Raw genomic sequence first — 12,623 nt, 5'->3', positions numbered from 1 at the left:
TCCTTTCTGGGGAAGATGCATCGCAATTAGTAGACCTGCAAAGGTGGAGGAGCACCCTGCCGGGGCTGCCGGAGCTGCAGCTTGGAGGAGCTCCTAGGCTCGGTGCAGGGTGTGGCACACCAGGGGGCAGCATCTTGGGCTTTTGGATTTTGCAGTCTTTCTGCTCAGCTCCCATTTACACTCGGCCTGCTAAAGATGGCATAGGTTTCTCTTCCATCCCCTCTCCCTCTTCCTCTCTCGCCTGCCTTTTTTCATCTTGTCGTCCCCATTAGGATTGTGACACTTTCCGAAACTGAGAAGAGAATGAAACTGTCCTGACATTTTAGGTATTGTAGGAGTCAGCCATAAGCTAAATATGAGCAGATCACCCAAAGGAAGTTCTTTACTTCCCACCATTATGTCAGAGTAGGACTCAGCCATCAATCAATTTAATAGAGGCCCGAGTCTCAGTAGTTTACCCCGAAGTGATCGATACCTGGTTGCAGGAAGAACAACAAACTGAGTTTACCTGAGCACCACCCAAGAACAGACCATCCAAAGGAGATGCCCAGGCCGGGCAGTGGTGGCGAACAGCACTCAGGAGGCAGAGGCAGGCAGATCTCTGTGAGTTCGAGGCCAGCCTGGTCTACAAGAGCTAGTTCCCTCCAAAGCCACAGAGAAACCCTGTCTTGAAAATCCAAAATAATAATAATAATAATAATAATAATAATAATAATAATACAAAGGATATATCTAATGTTCCAACCTTTGTAGATAGGATCACTTGCCAGCACACTCACCAGGACACCCTAGACAAATGTCAGCCAACTGGGGGTCCTGAACCTCAGAAACCCCTCACCCCCACCTTTACTACTATAAAACCCTATTCTAACTGAGCTCGGGGCTCTCCATTTATTCCAATACGTTGGACATGCGGGGAGACCAAGTTTGCAAACTTGTTTAAAATAAAGGCTCTTCGCTTTTACATATGGGACTCGGTCTCCTTGTTGGCTTTTGGGGGACTTTGCAGATTTGTGTTGTAATATGAGTGGCGGGGCTGCATCCCCAGCACCCTGGCCGTCTGGCTAGCTTATGCCCCGAAATAACAACACACAAATTGTATTCATTTAAACACTGCTTGGCCCTTTAGCTCTAGCCCTTACTGGCTAATTCTGATATCCCAATCAACCCATCTCTAATAATCTGTGAGCACCAGTCTTACCTGGAAAGATTCAGCATGTCTAACCTGGCAGCTTGCTTCATCGCGTGCGTCTGCCCAGGAGAGAGGAGCATGGTGTCTCTGCTCCAGAGAGCAGAGCTGTCCGAGTCTGAGTTCACTTCCTCTTCCTCCCAGCATTCTGTTCTGTTTACTCCTCCCACCTATGTTTTAACCTATGAGGCCAAGCAGTTTCTTTATTACTTAACCAATGACCTTCCTCCATCATTTCCCCTTTTCCTGTTTAAACAAAAAGGAAAGGCTTTAACTTTAACATAGCAAAATTACATATAGCAAAACAGTTATTAAGCAAGAATCACAGTTACAATATTTATATCTATTTTATCTTTTATCATAACAATGGAAAACTATTAACTACCTATCCATTCTTCAACTCCATCAAAGACTCCAGAAGGATATAATATTACCTAAGTAAACAAGAACTAAGAAACTTCAAACTCTAGAAATGACAAAGACATCTCACTGCCTGGACAGCACCCAGGCATCCATCTTCAGCCTTCAGGCCCATAGTATCCAGCAGACATTTTCATCAAGCAGGAAATTCCAAAGACAGTTCAGTCACTTTCTGCTGTGTCCTGCAGAATGTCTCGCAGACTTTTTCATGAGTCAGGAACCCTGAAAGAGCATCTCACCTTTAGGCAAGTTCAGTAGTCCTCTCTCTGCGGGTTCTTTGTGTCCAGTTTATGCATCAGTCCAGGCAAGAGCAGTTTCTTGCCCAAATGGCTATCAAGCTCTATAAGGATCCTCTTCGATGCCCAGCTTCCTCTTGAAGTAGCTGGTGCTGCCAGGAGCAGACGTGTCTCCTTGTCATGAAAAGCCCTAAGTTATTAAAATATTTTAAATGCCATATTCTACAGCCTTTGAGAGATATGAAGAATGCCTATCTGAAATATATCTCTATATATCTAGAAAATCTAAGTAACATGACTACAAATTTGACTATTATTTATGATTATCCATCAACAACCTATATTTCCTAATTATACATTACATTTTTAAAATGAACTACACGATCACAATACCTTAATCAATATCAGAAATACATATACATATGACAAAATTGACCTTAAAATCCATCCCAATGCAAATTATTCATACCTATATCATTTCCCCCTGTAAATGTAAAAGAACATTCATAAGCAATATTTTGGGAACATGGGCGCAGTTTTTTCTCTCCAAACTGCTTCCTGCTGAATGGGGGCATCGTCAATTAGGTCTTTCATGGTATAACCTGTGTGCTAGTTTCATCTCAGTTGGCAGTTGAGCGAAGCAATTTTCTGAAGATGTTCATAGCAACCCTTCAGGAGGGCGTAGTCCATCATACCATATTGGAATAGAAGAAATGAACAGGGTCTCATCCTCTGTGAAAACAAAATAAGAAACTCCTTTCCAAAGCATCATGTCCTTAGATCCAAATTTCAAAATTAAGGCATTTTCAAAATATCTATGTTGGATTAGTTCAGCAGCATTTATAAATAAATATCTTTTAGCAGCTGTTGCTCTTTCCTCAGCATTCAAACAATTCAAAGAGAGCATAATAGCATACAGTATCAATATTCTCTGTGTATTTTCCATCTTTGTGCGGCTTTATTTTAACTCTATTTCGTTTATTTTTACTTTTAACTTTTTACTTTTTGAGACAGGTTCTCTGTATCTTTGACCTGGAATAACTTTGTAGACCAGGCTGTCCTTGAATTCTCAGAGATCCCCGTGTCTCTGCCTCCCAGACATTGGGATTAAAGGTGTACGCTACTACACCTTGAACTCACAGAGATCTGTTTGTCCCTGCCTTCTAGGCACTGGGATTAAAGTCACAGAGGTCAATCTCCCTCTGCCTCCCAAGTGTTGGGATTAAAGGTGTGTACAACCACACACAACAACTCTCTTCCTTTTTTTTTTACTTTAAGAACTTCAACTTTTAGCTTATTTTTAACACACTGTAAACCATTTAGAAATTTTCTTTGTCTTTGAATCTCTCTTTACTATATATCTCTCTTTTTCTGAACACATGAGTCTTTAATTTACCAAGCAATATCAGTAGGACTAAAGCCGTGGCTTTGCTGGCTAGATGTAGCCCATTCCTTAGCTTTCCAGCCTCATGGCTGAGGTACTGGCTGTAGCCATGTTTACTGCCACAACTCTATGGCATTTCAAGGTCCCTGCCAGCAAGTAAGTTGCAGCATTATGTCCACAGACAACACACAAGTCCTCTCTCTGTAGTCGGCCCTCCTGCCTCAAACAGTCAGAGTTTGCCCTGGCAGGATGGCCCAGAAAGCCGGCATTTTAAAACAACACAGGTTTTTTTCCTGCTGCTGAGTCAGGAAAATTTCAAAATGGAGGACATACCATTTTGTGCTAGCTCTGGGGCTGCCAGGTAGGCGTGGCACTCAGCACTTTAATTCTGAGACTGAGCGTGCAGCACAGAAATTCTTTTCATCCAAGTTACATCCAAATCTGACACGCAGAGCACTGCGCAGTCTAAAAACACGTCTCTGTATGGCGGCAGGAATCCACCATGCTCTCTCGTCTGCCTAAACCTGATTCGGCCTTCTGCCCAGGTGCAGGCGGGGAGTGCTGAGCCATCAGCACAGTCTCAGAGCACTCTCCTTCTGATCCCAAGCGGGAACACAAACATCCAGTCCCATAAAATCCATTGAAATGCTTTAAAGCCAGAGTTCACGCTGGCAGCACAGCCCCAAAAAGCCGCGCTTTAAAATGACACAGCGTTTTTTCTGCTGCTGATGCCGAATCAGTAAATCTCTCTACAGCACGCCACCAACTAACAGCCAAAAGCTGTGTTAAACTCTGTTTTTATCTCTGATTAAAATTAAGCTCTCTCAGGTTTTTAAGTGGATTTAGCCCATCACGTCTGGGTGTCACTCTGTTGTAATAGGAGCGGTAGGCTACGTCCCCGGCACCTGGCCGCCGGCACGGCTAGCTTTACCCAAAATAATTACACAGAAACTGTATTTTTTTAAACACCGCTTGGCCCATTAGTTCCAGCCTTTTCTCGGCTAACTCTCGCACCTGGACTAGCCCATTTCTAATAATCTGTCTAGCCCACGAGCTGGCTTACCAGGAATGATCTTAACCTGCGTCTGCCTGGAGTGGGAGAATCATGGCGACTCACTGACTCAGCTTCTTTCTCCCAGCATTCTGTTCTGTTTACTCCTCCCACCTATGTTTTAACCTATGAGGCCAAGCAGTTTCTTTATTACTTAACCAATGACCTTCCTCCATCAGATTTGGGCATAACAGGTGTCACAGTACAGCTTCCTACTTCCTCCCTTTTATGTGACCCCAAGCCAGGTCACAAACTGTACAACTAGGGCTAGACTCCAAGTCTCCTAGCTTGGGACAGACAGTAAAGCAAAGCTAAACATGGGGACTGGACAGCGTGTTTAATGTCTGAAGCCTAGCTGATATAGGACATCAATTTCCTCAAACCTGCAGTAGGAAGCAGCTGGGTGTATATAGTTCATTCGGTATACTGCTTCCATGGCTTCCATCCTTGCCACTCCATAAAACTGAGCATCACCTTTAATCCCAGCACTCTGGAGGCAGAAGCAGGCAGGTCTACAGCCTGGTCTACATAGTAAGTTCCAGATAACTTCCAGATAACTAGGGCTACATAGAGCAGTGGCACCCAGATCCTTTCGTTCAGTACCTCATGTTGTGGTGACCCCCCCAACCATAACATTGTTTTTTTAATTATTTTTATTTCAGATGCATTGGTGTTTTTGCCTGAATGCATGTCAATATGAGGGTCTCAAATCCCTTGGAACTGGAGTTACAGGCAGTTGTAAGCTACCATGTGGGTGCTGGGAATTGAACCCAGGTCTTCTGGGAAAGTAGTCAGTACTTTAACCACAGAGCCATCTCCCCAGCCCCCCCTAAAATATCCAGTTGCTATTTCATAACTGTAATTTTGCTAGTTATGAATCATAATGTAAATATCTGATATGAGGATATCTGATATGAAACCCCCAAAGAAGTCAAGATCCATAGGTTGAGAATCTCTGACACAGAGAGACCTTGTCTCAAAAAATAAAACCAAAAATAAAAAACCAACAAAGAATACTGGGCATAGTGGTACAGCCTGTAATCTCAGCTCTTAGAAAAAGACCTTGATTCTAAAAAGAAAGAAATCTTATTTAAAAAAAAATCACTTAGATATTTTATTTATTTATTTTAATATTTTTCAGACAGGGTTTTTCTATGTAACAACCCTGACTGTCCAGAACACACCTTTGTAGACCAGGCTGGCCACAAACTCATGGAGATCCACTTGCCTCTGCCTCCTGAGTTCTGAGATTTAAGACATGCACCACAATGCCTGGCAGATCTTTTATTTATTTATTTTTTTAATTTTTTTTGTTTTTTTTTAATATTTATTTATTATGTATACAATATTCTGTCTGCATGTATGCCTGAAAGCCAGAAGAGGGCACCAGACCTCATTACAGATGGTTGTGAGCCACTATGTGGTTGCTGGGAATTGAACTCAGGACCTTTGGAAGAGCAGGCGATGCTCTTAACCTCTGAGCCATCTCTCCAGCCCCCTTTTTTTTGGTTTTTTGAGACAGGGTTTCTCTGTGGCTTTGGAGCCTGTCCTGGAACAGATCTTTGATTTTTTAGATTTATTTATGAGTGTTTTGCCTGCACACATGCCTGTGAACTACATTCCTGCCTGGTGAAGACCAGGAGAGAGTGCTGACTTTCTCAGGACTGGAGGTACAGATGGTTGTGAGCCATCATGGAAGCGCTGGGAATCAAATCCTGGCCCTCTGCAGGAGCAACAGGTGCTCTTAACCACTGAGCCATGCCTTCAGCCAGGAAATACATTCTTTTTAAGCATACATACCTTGTATCTCAAGAGGCTGTGTACATCCTGCTCCACTCTTCTCTGGCGGGCCTGTCTCTTCCTCTGGACCATGGGATTAAGGTATATGTCATCACAGCCAGCTATTTTAGCGTTGTGATTCAATGTTAGTAGTGATTAAAATCATATATTACTTGGACAACCCATAGCCACTTCCTCTCACCATCATTGGAGCCTCCTTACAACAAAGATAACCTGAGCAGGTAACAGTATCCAGCTTGCTGCAGAAATACATCTAAAGAGGTTGTTGGGGCGGGGCCCAGGGAGGTGGGGGTGTACAGGAGGGGTCTGTCTGAAGTGTAGGAACATATTGGAGTCCAACCCACACCTGCCTGCTGTAATGGAAAGGGGGAATGATAAGAATAGGAAGAGTTAGACTGGAGAGCTGGCTCAGTGTTTAAGAGCATTGGCTGCTCTCCCAGAGGACCTACCTGGGTTTGATTCCCAGCACCCATATGGTAGCTCACAACTGCCTTTATTTGGACCAGAACCTATTTTATGTAAAGAAATAAGTAGCAGTCGAGGGTAGAACCATGAGCAGCAGATCCCTGCCATAGTGCAGGATCTGCCTTCCATTGTCCACCTTCAGTGTTGATATTGTTAGGTCTGAGCCCGGCACATGGTGGGGCACTCACTGATGGTGCAGCACTGGAGAGGATCCTGTTTCCCATCGAAGGCCAATGCTCAGGGTCACATACAATCCCTGAACTTTCTATTCTATAATGTACAATTAATCCGGAAGCTTCAGGCTGGCAGGAACCGGCAGGAACCAGGTATATTGTATGCATTCTCATTGAGTCAGTGGCCAGCCCAATGCCAGGCACATAGTAAGAAGATGAAAGCTGTATTGGGAATAAAAACATAAGAAAATTGATGTGGAATTCCCCTCTGTATGCTGTGAATGTTTTATTACCATTGGTTAATAAAGAAGCTGCTTTGGGGCTATGAATTCTAAGCAGAGATAGAGGAGGAAAAGAAGGCAGGGTCAGAGAGACGCCGCCACATAGATGCCGAAGGAGAAAGACCCCAGTCGCCTGCCTCAGAACCTTACTGGTAACCACAAGACTTATGGTAAAATATAAAATAATAGAAATGGCTGGGTGGTGGTGGTGTATGCCTTTAATCCCAGCACTTGGGAGGCAGAGGCAGGAGGATCTCTGTGAGTTTGAGGCCAGCCTGGTCTACAAGAGCTAATTCCAGGACAGTCTCCAAAGCCACAGAAAAAACCCTGTCCCAAAAAACAAAAACATAATTAGAAATGGGTTAATTTAAGATGTAAGAGCTAGCTAGAAATATGCTTAAGCTATTAGTCAAACAGTATTTCAATTAATATAGTTTCTGTGTGATTATTTCGGGCCTGGGCAGCTGGGAAACAAACAAGCAGCCTCCAAATATAGAAAATGTCAAGTTTTGATAAAGATAAAACCAGGGCCTTGGCTAAGCTAATAAAATGACTTAATTTTTTTGATTTATTTTTAAAGATATATTTTTATGAGTGTTTTGCCTATATGTCTATCTGGGCACCACGTGCATGCCTGGTGCCCTTAGAGGCCAGAAGAGGATGTTGGATCCCCTGGAACTTGAGTTATAGATGGTTCTGAGCACCATGTGGATGCTGGGAGTCAGTTCTGAGTTCCCCAACCACTGAGCCATCTCTCCAGTCCCAACAACCAGAGATCAGGATTTAGTTCCAGACTGCTTCATTCACTGTGGGGCCTGGGGCAAACCACCCTTTCCCTTTCTCCTTGGAATCCGTTGTCCACACTTATATATAATCCGAACATTATAGATTCATGGTTCTCACCTCTTGCTTCATCAGAGTGAACCTGGAACAGTTCCAAGTAATGCATGGCTGCCTGGGCTCTACTTCAGACAAATCACTATGGGTAGGGAACAGGGACAATGTTTAAAAGATCCTAGGCAGTCCAGATTATGGTCGGGCCTGAGACTCATGAAGTAGCTAACTTGTCTCTTGCAGGCCTCTGGGGCTGCACCTGCCCACCATAAACACAGACACCTCCATGTGTCACGTCTGCTTTGCCGTGCATGTTCACCACGTGGGTCTGGCTGAGCTCCAGGCTTGCTATCAGTGAGGCCAGCGGGAGCTTCGGATGAGTCACGGGAGCAGAACACTTTAAAAATGGAACACGGCTGAGCTTTTCCTGCCTTTATACTGTTGCCTTTTCCAGAGTCTCATAGTTGAATCATAAAACATTCTGCCTTGACTGACTGATCTCACTATGCATTTATTCTATGCACATTAAACTATTTTATATGGGTGGTGGTTTGGATGTATTTGGCCCCCATAAGCTCATAGGTAGTGGCACTATTAGGAGGCGTGGCTTTTTAAAGTGGGTATGGCCCTGTTAGAGGAAGTGTGTCCCTGTGGGGGCGGGCTTTGAGGTTTCCTATGGTCAGGATACCACCCAGTGAGTCAGTTGACTTCGTGTTGCCTGCCTGTCAAGATGTAGGGCTTTCAGCTCCAGCACCATGTCTGCCTGCACAATACCATGCTCCCCATCATGATGGTAATGGACCGAACCTCTGAAACTGTAAGCTCTCACCTCAATTAAATGTTTTCTTTGTAAGAGTTGCCATGGACATGGTGTCTCTTCACAGCAATAAAAAAGTCTAAGACAATATGTATTGGTGTTTTGTCTGCTTGGGTCTATGTATCACCACATGAGCCTGGAAACTCCTAAGGCCAGAAGAGAACATAAGATCCCCTGGGACTGGAGTTACAGACTGTTGTGAGCTGTCCTGTAAGTGCTGGGAGTTGAACCTGGCCCATCTTCTGGAAGAGCAGCCAGGGCTCTTAACTGATGAACCATCTCTCCAGTGCAATTTTTTTTTTTTCTGAAGGAAGATAAGTACTGTTCATGTTGGCCATGAACTCTGAGCTCAGGCCACCCTGCCTGGCATTTTTTAAAATATTTAATTGTATGCGTATTAAAAAACAGCGCTCCCCCCTTTCCTCCCAGGAGCTAGTTTATCCTCTGACCTTTTGAAGCACGTGTTGGTCCATTCCAGTTTGGACAATCATGAACAGAACTAAGTCAACTCTGCAGTCCCATTCCTAAAGAATATATACCAGCCAGGCAGTGGTGGCACATACCTTTAATCCCAGCACAGGCAGGTAGAACTCTGAGTTTAAGGCCGGCCTGGGCTACAGAAGGAGTTCCAGGAAGTCAAGTCTACACAGAGAAACCTTGTCTCAAAAACAAACAAAAAAAATCTTGCTGCAGGGTGAAGAGGTGAACAGTGTACTCGGGGAGTAGTGAAACTGCCCTGTGTGACAGCGTACGGTACGTGTGTATCTGAAGTATGCTTCTGTACAGTGCAACAATTGAAATGCGGTCAGTCCCCGTTTGTCCATAGAAACAAATGTTAGCCAGTGCTACGGTGTGGTTTGTCCATAGAAACAAATGTCAGCCAGTTCTACGGTGTGGAAAAGAAATCCCCAGCTAGGTGGCGCTGATATTGGTTACTACGGGGTGGGCACCTTCTCTCTGCCCCTTATCTCACCATGTTTTTGCTCTGCTAGTCTGAAAGGCAATGGGATCAGCCGTCTGTCCATCACCCAAAGCCTATGGAAACCATCAACTAAAGATTCCCTGCTCTGTTTTTCTCAGGTATTTCGTCAGAGCAACGGACTAGACTGGACTGGCATAGACTAGAGCAAGGATCAGTAGTAGGGAACCAGCCAGGGGGAGATGCATGGAGCTCAATGTTCAGTTTGCTCTTTTTTTTTTTTTTTGTTTTGTTTTTTTTTTTTTTTTTTTTTTGTTTTTTCGAGACAGGGTTTCTCTGTGGCTTTGGTTCCTGTCCTGGAACTAGCTCTTGTAGACCAGGCTGGCCTTGAACTCACAGAGATCCACCTGCCTCTGCCTCCCGAGTGCTGGGTTCAGTTTGCTCTTGTGTGTGTGGTACACACACATGCATGCATGTAGACCAGAGGTTGGTCCATTGCTCTGTTGTGAGGCAGTCTTTGTATTTAACCTGAAGCTTACCATTTCAACTTGACCATCTAATGAACTCTCGGGATCTTCCTGTCTCTGCCACCCCAGAATTAGGACACATTTGGGTCTCTATGCTTGTGTGGCATGGATTTTACCAACTAGGTCATCCCCCTGCCCCTCAACTATCTGTAAGCTAAAACTACTCTAGGGGGAGGAGTACCATTGCCAGATAAAAGGAAGCTCCTGGTACAATATTTAAAATTTCTTCCTTGCTGAGCTTGGTGGTTTTTTTGTTTTTCGAGACAGGGTTTCTCTGTAGTTTTGGTGTCTGTCCTGGAACTCTGTAGACCAAGCTGGCCTCAAACTCACAGAGATCCGCCTGCCTCTGCCTCCCGAGTGTTGGGATTAAAGGCGTGCGCCACCACCACCACCTGGCTGAGCTTGGTGGTTTTTAATCCTAGCTTTCAGGAGGCAGAAGCAGCAGGTGGATCTGTGTTCAAGGCCAGCCTGGTTTATATTGTAAGTTCCAGGTTAGCAAGGGCTACACAGGGAGATCTTGTCTCAAAAAGTATCACAAAGTGCCTCACTTTTTGATTACTCGTTTCTATTTTGCGTGCACAGGTGTTGGCCTGCACGTCTGTGCATCTCACGGGCAGCGCCCATCACGTCAGTCTCCTGACCTGGAGTTACAGACGGCTCATGTGTGCTGGGCAGAGTCTAGTCCTCTGCAGGGTCAAATGCCACTCAACTCGCCCACTAGCTTGGTAAATTCTAATGGCTCCTCCTTGTCTATAGTCTCTCACTGAGGACATGGTCTCCTCCAGTTAGCCCCCGCTGCCCACCATCTTCAACCTGGGTCCACAGAGAAACACACATTGCATGACTTCCTTGCCCCGGGAGGCCATGCCTCTCACAAATGGTCTGGAAATATCTGGAGGCTTCTGGAGACTTAATTTAGGAACAGAGGGCCACTGTCTAGTCTGTGCCCTGACCTGAACAGCTAGCTAGCCCAGCTTGGTTCTTCCCATAGCTACTAAGAGAAGATTCTCAAGTTTTACTGTGGAACCATTCCTGTGGCACTATGAGCTCCTGAACTGTATCAAGGGACCTTATGGTGTCCTGGCAGGGTGTCGACAGCAAACAGGAGTATTTTAAATTTGAGAGCTACCAACATTTGCTCCATGGCCAGTAGATGTTGGTTTGCCATGGAGCAAATGACCAGTTTGAGGTAATCTGCAGTTTTCTTGAGACTGCAGCGCAATTGCCTTGGTCTGCTCCCTTATGAGACTGCGGCACACCGCCTTGGTCTACACCCTTATGAAACTGCAGCGCACCACCTTGGCCTGCTCCCTTACGAGACTGTGGTGTACTACATCCTTCCAAGAAGTTGGGCTTTAGCTGGGTGCAGTAACACACACCTTTAATCCTGGCACTATGGAGGCAGGAGGACCTCTGTCTACGAGGACAGTCGGGGATAGATCGACCCTGTCTCAAAAAAAAAAAAAAAATTGGGTTTTTAGCAGTCACTGTGATAAAAAACAGATCAGTGTGGGATTGGAGCTAAGAGTGGTGGCGTTTGCTTTGGATAAAAGTTTGAGAATCTGTGCCGCACACAGATCCCATCAGTAACTGGCTAGATGTGCCTGCCCAGCATGCCTGATGCCCTGCCTTCCATCCCTGGTATGCAACAATCCGCAGCACATTAACTGAGTGTGGTGGTGCACACCTGTGATCCCACTGCTCAGGGGATGGAGGCAGGAGGACCAGCCTGGGCCAGAGATCCTATCTCAAAAGTTTCTCCAAATTTATGTGTAGTGGGCGGTGGTGGCGCACGCCTTTAATCCCAGCACTTGGGAGGCAGAGGCAGGTGGATCTCTGTGAGTTCAAGATCAGCCTGGTCTACAAGAGCTAGTTCCAGGACAGGCTCCAAAACCACAGAGAAACCCTGTCTCGAAAAACCAAAAATAAAATAAAATAAATATAGCTAATTTGCTAGGAAATGAAAACTCTAAATGATTTGGCATACAGACTTAATACACTGATCTCAGCCGTTTTTCTTGGGGTGGGGGCTCCATGGAAAATTACTGTTGTGATAAGGCTGTGAGCTAAGAAATTCTAGAATCTTCTGGTTTAAGAAATCACCAAATCTAGGACACAGGAAAAAAAACTGTGGATGCCGAAATCCATTTAGAGCAAAGGACACACGCAGAACACACAGCATGTAGCAGGGTAACACCGTGTGCAACATTCGCTCCCTGGAATACACATACAAGAAAGACGTGCCTTTGGGATCCTAGGGCAGAATGTGTATTTCTGATTTGGTTCTAGTTTAAAGAATCTGAGAAATCCCTCATTTCACAGGGAGAAAGTCAGAGAGGAAAAGCTGATTACTGCCAAACCACAGCCCTCCCTCTGGGCTCGGCCTGCTGGGCTGAGTGGCTGCTGTTCGGTGATGACCCTCACAAGGCAGGTTTCCTTCTGCAGAGGTGTGGCTGCTCCGGTGAGAGAGCTATGGAGGAGGGACTCAAGACCCACGTGTATCCCAACAAATGCCACTAGTCACAAC

Source organism: Microtus oregoni, unplaced genomic scaffold (genome assembly GCF_018167655.1).
Source record: "Microtus oregoni isolate MIOR12 unplaced genomic scaffold, Mior012 000005F_ref0000423, whole genome shotgun sequence".
Taxonomy (NCBI): Eukaryota; Metazoa; Chordata; class Mammalia; order Rodentia; family Cricetidae; genus Microtus; species Microtus oregoni.
Note: the sequence above shows the minus strand (reverse complement) of the source record.